The sequence below is a fragment of the Hylobates moloch genome, unplaced genomic scaffold, assembly GCF_009828535.3.
Source record: "Hylobates moloch isolate HMO894 unplaced genomic scaffold, HMol_V3 SCAFFOLD_3, whole genome shotgun sequence".
Classification (NCBI taxonomy): Eukaryota; Metazoa; Chordata; class Mammalia; order Primates; family Hylobatidae; genus Hylobates; species Hylobates moloch.
The window spans coordinates 143,399,609-143,410,466 of record NW_026652278.1 but is presented as its reverse complement, the minus strand read 5'-3'; the positions used below and the strand labels follow the sequence as shown (position 1 = coordinate 143,410,466).

Genomic DNA, 10,858 nt, shown 5'->3' with positions numbered 1-10,858 from the left:
CAGGTATCACATATCACAAAAGCAAGTGGCTATTGATGAATACTGAGGAGAGAGCTGTGGTCACAGCAGGCTGGGTGTACTCTTCAGTATTTTGACAGTAAAGCACAAATACTTCGAACATCATCAAATCACTTCTGCTACATGATTTATAATTACTGCATAGTATTCTATTGTATGTATTTATTATTCACTTAATCAACTGCCCTATTTTTGTTCTTTTTAGAAGAACAAAATATAAATATAATATTATTTAATATAAATGATGCTTTGATGAACATCTTGTGCATAACTAATTGTTCGTGGACATCTCCAATTATTTCCTTATGACTGGTTAATCAAAGTGGAATTGCTAGGTCAACTGGTGTGACATGGTCTTAAAGCTTTATATACCCATTGTTAAATTGCCCTCCAGGAACGTTGCATCAGTTTACACTCCCAAGACAGAGCCAGGAGAGAATATATGCCAGGGGCTCCCTGTGGGATTATTCCAACACCTTCGCCAATTGATAGAAAATGAGATCTCCTTGTTTTAATGTGCTCTGTTATTATTATTAACTGGCCATCTTGGGTTTTTATAGGTTTTTTTTTTTCTCATCCAAGAATCTAAGAAGAGTCCATAAAGAAGGCTGACAACAAATGAATGGAGAAAACACAAGCCCCAAAGCCTGCAGCACAGCCAGGGACCCTCTGTGAGCTGAGTCTGTGAGTTAGGTAAGAGCATCTCCCAGAGGTCTGGAGATAGGCCTGGGACTCAGAAGAGAAAAGGGCAGGCACAAAGGAAGGTGACACTTTACAAGATCCATCAGCATCACATGTAGTAACTCCATACAGAGTCATGCAGAAGAAAGAAGAAAAGAGAGAGAGAGAAAGAAAGAAAAGAAAAAGAAACTCAGATCATTTTCAGAGGAGAAGATGCCAGCCAGGGCTTTTTGCAGCAAAGTCATTAAAACTCTTTGCTCCATTTCAAAGGTGTTCCTGGGGGAAGGTGAGGGCCTCACAGACTGGGGACAGGGGAGCACTGGGGGACAGAGGGTCCTTGCCTCTTGGAAGGCCACAAAGGGGCCACCTCCGATCCACAACACCCCTGCCTTCACTAAACTTAAAACTTGGTGACTTCCTCTATTTCTCTCTTGGGTTAAAGGGCAGTTCTTATTTCTGAAGTAAAAGTAGAACTTTTGTCATTTTTTCTCGGAGCAACACATCCCCCAGGAACCAGCCCACACCCATTTTTCCTGGATTTCTCTGCCCTGGCACGCAGAACCTCTCCTTCTATTTGAACCTCTCGTTGTCATCACTGTTTGCCTGTGGGTTTGGTCTCCTGCACACATACCGTATCCCCAAGGCAATGGGACTCAAGACTGATTTTTAAAACACATTTTTTTTTCTGACTACAAAAGACATACAAGAGCAAAGAATAAATAAAAAATGTACATAATCCTACCATCAGGGATAACTACTATTAACATGACCTCTACATATCTGATAGTTTTCCTTGGCATAGATAAATATGTTATCTTTTCAAAACATAATTTCTAAAGGAACCTTCTTCCTGAGGCCTCCCCCTCCCTATCCTTGACCCATTTGCTCCAAATAAAATTCATGTCACAGACAAATGAGCTTATTGGAAAAAGAGAAAGCAACATGACTGCTTTAGAAATTCTCTGTGATACACATGAAGGAAATTACTACCTTAACATGCATTTCAAAGGTTTTCTTTTGTACAAATATGACCTGTCAGATGGCCCCTGCTTTCTAAGCTTCCAGGAGGTTATTGTGAAAGAGATTCTTTTCTCTTTTTAACAATCATAAATGGGAAATAATATTTGAGCTGGGTAGTCTCAGAGGCCAAGCAATTGGCGGGATAATGAGATACAAACAGGAACAGATAACAAGGCAGGGGAGGTGCAAGGTCTCTCCATGTGGGAAGGCAGCAGGGAGGTTTCCTGGGAGACTCAGGGTCCACCAACCCCCAGGACCCCAGAGCAAGTGTCTCTTGAAGACCCAGAACAAGCTTGCAGACCAGATGCAGCACTTGTTCTGGCACCTTCGTTGACACCAGCTGCCCCTGGCACTTGGGTGAGGGAGGTGCCTTCAAGATAGATGGGGCATCCCAAGTATAGAGGCTGATAAAGAACTGCTGTAGCCCAGGGCTGCCAACTTCCTGACCCCATTTGTCTCAAAGCATCCTGCTAACAGGCATTTCCTCCTTAGTAAGATGAGCTCTGCCATCTAACTCTGTCATCTGAGGCCCGAGAATCTTTTGGGTGAATCCTGGAACTACAGACTGGCTCATCTAATTTGATGAAATTTCTTTTAAAAATAATTAAAAAGTTACCCAGGCATGGTAGCTCACACCTGTGGTCCCAACTACTGGGGAGGCTGAGGCAGGAGGAGCACTTGAGGCTGGAAGTTCCAGGCTGCAGTGAGCTATGACTGTGCCACCTCACTCCAGCCTGGCCGACAGATCGAGACTCTGTCTCAAACAAAACAAAACAAAACAAAACAAAAACATAAAGGTAGTTTTTACTTAAATACTTAACCCATCCTTTAGCCTTCTTTAGGAATACTTTAGACCAGTGATTCTCAAAGTATGGTCTCTGATTATCAGCAGCAAACTGTCAGAAATGCAAACTATGCCTTACCCCCAGACCTACTGAATCCAAAAATCAGAAAATGCTGGGTAGGCCCAGCAGTCTGCAATTCTGACTCACCTAAAATTTGAGAACCATTGTTTAGGGAAGGAAAAAGAAAAGAAATGTGTGTGTGTGTGTGTGTGTGTGTGTGTCTACACACACATTTATATACTGTATACACACACTGGTAGATGTGACTTAGGTGGCTGTGCAAACACAACGCATTCTATTATAACAGAAATTCCTTTTGGGAAGACTTAGAGAAAGACTTTGCCAACACCTCTGTCCCCAAGGTCCCGAGTGCACAATCCGAACACCATGACAAGGGCAAGTGGCAGTTTCTGTAGGCTTGTCTTTGGAAAATGAACTCCTTCTGCTGGCCCTTGCTTCTATTCCCCTTTCCCGGTTCCCCACCCTGCACTCTCCCCTTTACATTTTCTTTTCTTGCCCCTGAATATTCCCTTCATGACTGAAAAATGCCTCCTTTCAGGGACCAGCTGTCTTCTCCATGAAGCCTGCCCTGATTCTCCCCAGGGGGAAGGCTGGCCCCCTTTTCCAAACTCCCACTACATTTTGTCCAAACGGTGTTGGAAGCCACTGGGACTCCCCAAGAGCAAGATCCAAGTTGAAGGCACCTTTTCCACCCCGGCCAGTGGACATGGAAGGAGTGCCGCACACACCTGTCCTGAATGCAAGAGCAGCAGGTAAGGATGCACAGCAAAGCAGGTAGGGGAGGGCTTGAGGGAGGAGAAGGAAAAGTCATGGAAATGAATCAGCATCTAAATGGTGACATGATGGACCAAGACAAATTGGCCCTCTAGTTTCCAGTTTAAAGATGGATTATCACATTAATGTTAAATTCTATTTAAATGAGCCTATTTCTTCACAGTGGGCATTCAATGAAATACCCCTGTGGAACAGAATATTAGGAGAAAAGAACAAAGGCTCAATAAAGATGGGAATAGCTAAGGGTAAAACCAACTGTATCCGTAAAAAAATACATCTTTTAAGCTTTATTTCCCTGGTCTCAAAGACATCATCCCTATTTTTCTTTTTGCAACCAGTACCAATTGCTCCTTTGTGTGATTAACAATGAGCTCTTTAATTTTCTACCACTTGACCATGCTCCATGCAGCAAGGTTCATCCTTATTTCCTCAGCCTTCTCTGACAATTTCACCTTTCATGCCAGGAATGTAATTGCTGAAAGGCAACCTCTGAATCCTGAGAATTTGGAACAGCCTTCATTATTCTAGCCTCCGCCTCACCTCCCTGTTTTGTATCAATCCACTAAACTTAGTTCAATGCCAGAACATCCAAAGCATCTTACACAGACTGTTGGTGGGAGGTGAGACGTCAGACAGCCAATTCTCTCCTCATTCTACAGACGTCAGAACTATCTCAGCCTCTTGCAGCTGCCATTGATCCCTAGGTCTGTGAAAACAGCACATTCAAATTTTAGTGCTCCACCAGAGCAAGTAGAGATTAGAGCCAGCTGTGGTTCTAGATGCACAGGCATCTAGATGGGAACACAGACCTGCGGTCCATGAGAGCAGAAGTTGGAAGCCAGACTGACTTGGGTGGGTTGCCTACCCTATCGTTTGAGGCAATGACTTGTAGCATCACCTCCCCAAGGCTCAGTGTCCCTCGCCTGTAAAATGAGGGACTAAACGAGAAATCAAAAGACTGCTTGGCAGAGTGTCTAGAATAGAGTAAGTGCTCAATAAAAGATATTAACTAATAATTATAATAGTAGTAGACTTCCATGTGGTGACTAGCCAGCCAAGCTGACATTCGGCCTGGGGTCCCTGGGACCTGTTGTTGTTGTTGCTGTTCTTTGTTTGATTTTTACCAGTCACTTCTCTCTAACCTGCTCCGATCAGGCAGAGCTGAAGCTGTGCATGAACACAGCTAGCCAGCTGAGGGGCCGTCCCATCATCTCCTCCCAGTCCATTTCAGGAGGCTGGACTCTTCTGTTGTATCAGCTGTACATCACCTCATGTAGATCGCCCTGACAGCCTGACTCCCTTGCTTGTAACAACTTGAGAACAGGACCTGTTTCATTTAGTCCTAAATCCTCCTTCTCAATAAATCTTTGCTGAATGAATGAATGAATGAGCAAAAACTACCTCTGCCCCAGCACCAGTTGTATCTCTATATCCAGTCTAATTCTTTGCTTGATCAACACTTGGTCTGACTTGTCACTGGTCCCTTGGGCTGCTAGTTCCTCCTAGGACAGGGGCTCCTCAGCTTTCCACCTGGACCCTGCATGGCCCTCCCTTGTCAGGAACAGTGGAAGCCTAGGCAGAGAGGGCTGGGTCTTAGTAAGGGCAGAGGATCAATAAACTTCCTCTGCTAAAGAAAAAGTTCCCATAATGGGATAAGGCTGCACCATTTAGGACAGCAACCCAGGGCCTTTCTTTTTCAAATCTAGCTTCACGCAGAAGCAATAACTTTTATTTGAACATCCTTTGATTTTAAACATTATCAATCAATATGCATTTAAGAGCACCAGATATGTGTTTAGCATTTTACTACATGCTGAGGGTAAGAAAGAAGGGCTGTATTGTTCTGAATATAAAGTAGGTTTTCTTTAATATTATACAATAAAACATGCATTTCTGCTATTTGCTTTACTGGTGATCCCAGCTTTTTTATGCATGCACACTTCATCTCCAGGAAGGGAGGAGGAGGGTCAAAGGATATTGGGGTGGGAGGATGTAATAACAGCACTTATTATTTCACTCATTGTTAGTAACATTTTCATAGCAATTCAAGTCAATAAACATGCAATAGCACTTTGGTAAGAAATAAACTTACAGGTACAAATTAAATATAACAAAATCTAAACTTAAACTGTCATCAATTAATGTTTAACTCTGGTGTCTTTTTCATTTTAAGAAAAATGTTTTCCGCTTTCCATGTTGATTGGGCCAAGATCCAGAACTTTCAACTTCCCACTGTGTTAGTTGATACATGGAGCGGAGAGGCGGGGAGGCAACTCACAGGATGGTTGGGAAGGTTGCAGATGGGAATTTAAAAAAACAAAACAAAACAGGACCTCCCAAGCACAGCCATATCACTGGGTCTTGCAGAGATTAGAATGGAGTCCCGGAAATGGAAGGATCCAGCACAGCTCTTGGGACTGGGCTCTCATTGCCCCCACTAGCAGGAGTTTGTTGATTCTCTGCCATTACTGAGACAGGCCTCGTTCTGCCTTGGTCTCTGTTGTTCCTGCCTTTCCATTAGCCCTTCATCCTCTAGTCAAAGTATTGTTCCCACACCTCGTGGATTTTGTCTTCTGTTTACACAAAATTCAGCTTCTCTCATGTGAGTTTTCTCTGCTTCTAGTTCTATTAGCCAACTCATGAATTTTCTCCACCCACCCTTCAGTTCAATCCTTAGAAAGAGAGAATACGATTTCAGCAGCTGATCACCGTTGTCTTTGTTGGGGATGAGTTTTGCTCCTTGCCTACTCAGAGGTCACAGGCAGACATATGGATCAGCTATCCTCAGGCCAGTGCCCACTCAGCCACTAGGATGCAGGCAGAAGACAATACATCCGCCTCATACATCTCCCTAAGCACGGCACCATGATCCCCATGTTACCTATATTTGACCTTCTAGCAAAATTGTATCAATCCACTGAACTTAGTTCGGCCTTTCTCCTGCTGCCAGGGACTTGTGCTCCATCAGGGCAAGGCATGAGTCTTTTTTTAAATCACAACTGTAACCTCAGTACATAGCACAAAGATGGTTTTTTCTCAAAGTTATTGGAATATTTTTCTGAATGTTGAATGCCACTGGAATGTTTTCTCCCTGCACTTCTTTGCCTGGCTAAGTCCTACTCAGTCAAGTCTTGTTTCAAGAGATTAATTTCTGTGATGTCTCCATCATTCTAGATTATTTAATCATTCTCTGTAATCCTAAAGCATCCCATGCATACGTCAGTCACATCATTTGTGCTTTCTACTGTATTTGTTTATTTAATCACTGTAGAGACAATGGTCATTTCTAGCAGCCCTAAATCTTTTAAACAGCTTCTCCATATTCTTATAGTTTCCCATGGTTTACATCTCAAATTCCCATCAAACCGCACCTGCAGTTCCCAGCCTCTTGTGCTAGGGTGCAGATATTGATTTATATTCTGCAAGTCAGATATGTTCATGCAGTACTTGGATTCATATCTAAGTTTCATAGGAAAAGAGGCAGGATATGGGCCATTCATTCTGCTGGGTTGGATGGTGGCAGATGTGATGTGGTTATGAAGCCAGCAGTAGTGGTGGTAGCTTCCTGATTCAGAGGTTCCTGTCTGTGGGAAAGACAACTTATCTTTTGGGCAAGCTATTTTGGTGGAGTCCTGGAAGCTCAGCATAGAGTCTGTTTCTTCCCAATGGTTTTTTGAGATATTTATAAACCTTAATTAATCCCTTTCAGTTTAAACTAGCTAGAGTGGATTATGTTGTCCACAATCCAGAACCTTGACCAATACTGGCTTCTTTCCTATCAGTCTGTACATGAAGGCAGGAATCATGCCCTATTTGTCTTTGTATCTCTAGTACTTAGAACCATGTGTGGCACGTAGTAGGTTCTCAATAAATGTTTATAGGTGATATAGATCATAGTCATATGCCAAGTGACAAAGTTTTGGTAAACAATGGACTGGATATATGAAGGTAGCCCCATAAGATTATAATGGACCTGAAAAATTCCTATTGCCTAGTGACATTGTAGCTGTTGTAACATCCTAGTGCAATGCAGTACCTTTTCAATGTTTGGATATATTTAAATACACAAATACCATTGTGTTATAATTGCCTAAAGTATTCAGTAAAGTGACATGCTGTACAAATTTATAGCCTTGGAGGCTATCCCATATAGCCTAGCTGTGTAGTAGGCTTTACCATCTAGGTTTGCGTAAGTACGTTCTGTGATGTCCACACAATGATGACATTACCTATTGACACATTTCTCAGAACTCATCCCCATCATTAAGTGATGCCTGGCTATAGTGTGTTAGTCATGCATGTTTGCTGAACTATGTATGACTCCTAACTAGCTAGTAGTTTTGTTGAATACAAACTGTTCTTGTGAAAAATATAAAATGTGTTTCCTACACAATTATTATCCATTTCAGCAACTGTGCTGGGCACTGTGCACATCAAGTTTAATAAGATACAATCCTCATTCCTCCCTCAAACCAATGGGGGTGATGAATCATTTTGCTATTTAAATATGATTTGTAACTCATCTTTGGAGTGGGAAAGAAAGCAAGATGGTATTTGGCCATCCTAAGACAAGGTTGACTGAATCCTAAAAACACTGTGGTATTTTGAAAATACTCCCCATTTAACCAGAGTCAACTCTTGATTATTGGTACTGATGGTGAAGAAAACAGCTTTGACCATCTTAAAGAAGCTAATCAGCCAGATAACATTTCCGTGGAATTTTGGAACATTTTTTCTGAATGTGGCAGAATCTTATGTTCTGGGAATTTATTTCAAACAACATGATGAAGCAGAACTGGAAAGACTTTACTCGGGTGAATCTGGGAATCCATCCAGTTTCCCAAGCCTGCCCCTCTGTTCAAATCTTTCCGTTAACAGTCTCAATGCTGGGAATAGAGTCTTCATCCATCAGATTAATGTAAAGCATCACCCAGAGCACAGCTGCCCTTACTGAAATCTTTCTTAAAGTTGGAAATATCATTAAGTATTTCATTTCCACAGGGCTTCCCTGTTGGGACACAGGATTTATATAAAATCAGAGCAATATGCAGTTGAGGTAACAATGAAGGAAGGAGAAAAATAGCAAATTGAAAGCAGAAAAGATATAGCCTAATCTGCTGACAAACCTTGGACAGTTTTTATCTATTTTCTCTGTGCCTTATAAAAAAAATACTTTTCTTTAGCTCTCCTGGAAACCCAAGTTTCTTCAAATCATAGCCTTTCTTGGCCTTCACTTCTTGCCAGGCACTGGGCTAAAAGCTTTCCCTGTGTTTCTCATTTAATCCTCATTCTAACCCTCTCTGGTGTGTATTGTAATCCCAATGTTACAGATGAGAAAACCTCTCAGAGGCAGTAAGGAAGAAAATGAGCATAAGGCCATATAGGCAAGGATTCAAACTCTAGTTTGAACTGTGTTCTCAGTACTATTACACAGCTGTCCATTACCAAGAAACATACAAGTAACTTCCAGAAACTTCATCTTGTTCTTTTCAGTACTTTGAGGTACTCAAAATTTTTTGCAGCCTTTCTCTACTTCAAAATTAAGTTCCTTCTGGCCAAGCATGGTGGCACACGCCTAACTCCAAGCACGTTAGAGGCTAAGGTGAGTGGATCATTTGAGCCCAGGAGTTAAGAGACCAGCCTGGGCAACATGGTGAGACTCTGTCTCTACCCAAAAAAAAAAAAAAAAAAATTAGGTTCCTTCTGATCATTTTCAATGGCTAAGTCCCAAAGTGTAAAAGTCTACCCATTATATTTTTATTCCAATCTCACTTTCCTAAGCTCATTCCTTAATGGAAAATCACATTCTGCCTCCCTATGGCTGGTCTTGTGCTGTCTGTGAGGCTTCTAGAACACGACCTTAGGAATCTGCAATAGTGGTATCTCGTGTGTATGTGCCTTTTTGTTTGCAAAAGGATCATGAATCTATTACCTATTACCTATTTTAAGTCTTTACCACAAAGCTATGAAATAGGTATTAGTATTGTATTTTACACATAAGTAAATAATGTGCATTTTACACATTAATATTGTATTTTACACATAAGAAAATCATGGTAAGCCATGCATGGTGATGACACAGCTGTCAGCAGCAGAGCTTTGGGCCCTGCACATGCATGCCACTGCTGCCGTGGCTCCAGCAGCTCCATTCAAGAGAAGAGCCCTGCTGAAGTGATAGACTGTTGAAACAGGGCTCAGAAAGCTCAACCGTAATTTCCCATAAAAGCATACATCTTCAAAGCAGGCCACAATTAAGTTTCCAGTGGCAGAAGTGTTCCTTACAGTGGGTTTCAAAGTCACAATAGCAGCCAAATGGTAGCTCTTTTGAGGGCATGGAAGAACAAAGTATAATTTCACAATTTAGACCTCACTTTTTACATTTTTCAAGCAGCTTCCTGGGAGGATCTGGGCATTTTGGGGTGACCGGTACTAACACATTCTGGCCCTTTATGGCCTCCTTGAGCTGTGGGGACAGTCTTCACAGGCTGGGGGACACTTCTTCTCCCTCCTTGGCTAATTGCTCCATAACTTCCCACTCTCTGTAAATGGCAGATGACAAAACTCCCAGGGAAGCTGCTCATGGCTATATTTGTCTGTTATCAAGAGAAATTAAAATACCCGCATTTACATACTCTGGAGTTTGAGGCTTCATTTGCATATTTTATTGATCCCACACACACATAGTTTTCTGTTCAATGGGGAAAATGCATCATTCTGTCGGCACTTACCTGCATAACCATGTGAACACTCAGGCCGGTTGGAAACCCCTGGGAGGAAAAATAACATTGCAAAACTCTGAGAATATTGTTCATTTTATAGCTTTCTCTACAGCCTTCATAGTTACTAGATTCAAAATTTGCCCAGTAAAATAAGTCTTACAATCATAAACATTCAGCAATGAAGAGTCCCTCTGCACAATTTTTTTTTTTTTTTTCAGATCTGAAAATTCTCTCACAAGCGTGGGAAACCTATCCCAAGGCAAGGGCAAGGAAGAGAGAGTTTATTCTATTTTCTTGGGCTTGTTGCCTGACTTTAATTTTAAGGTAGACAGTTACTGAACAGGGCTTAAGTGGCTAGGGAGAAAAAATATATATGCATGCACACACAGACCTCCCCCTACATATATATGTGTGTGTGCCTCTCTATGTACTTATTTTCACTTAAACTGTTGGGAAGAGGAGAACTACCACTTTCCTTTGCTTACCCTGTCTAGAATTGGGAATTCCCTTCTTGGGTAAGTCAGGACTTGAAGACTGTTAGGAATAAGTGAGAGGAACCAATTCTGACTAGTTTAAGCAGGAATTTTTTTAAAAAATGAGAATTCTTTAGCTCACTTAGCTGGAAAGTCCAAAAGGAGGGAAGCATCAGGCATGGCTGGATCCAGGGGATCATGCAATGTTATCAAGGTGTGGTCTTCCTCCTCTATTTCTTAGTGTTGATTGAATTTTTCAGCCAGACTTTATCTGCTGGTCTCCAGCATTCAAGGTTATAATTTACCA

At 41.8% G+C, this 10,858-nt stretch overlaps 1 long non-coding RNA gene across 1 annotated transcript in view; it reads left to right on the top strand.

Annotated features, from left to right (window-relative positions):
- The first annotated feature begins 319 nt into the window (after nt 1-319).
- Nucleotides 320-10,858, top strand: part of LOC116465098 (uncharacterized) — an 89,738-nt gene continuing 79,199 nt past the window's right edge. Inside the window, exons 1-2 of the long non-coding RNA XR_004247099.2 lie at nt 320-711; nt 3,124-3,337. This is a non-coding gene — a long non-coding RNA (uncharacterized LOC116465098). The remainder of the gene's footprint in view (nt 712-3,123; nt 3,338-10,858) is intronic.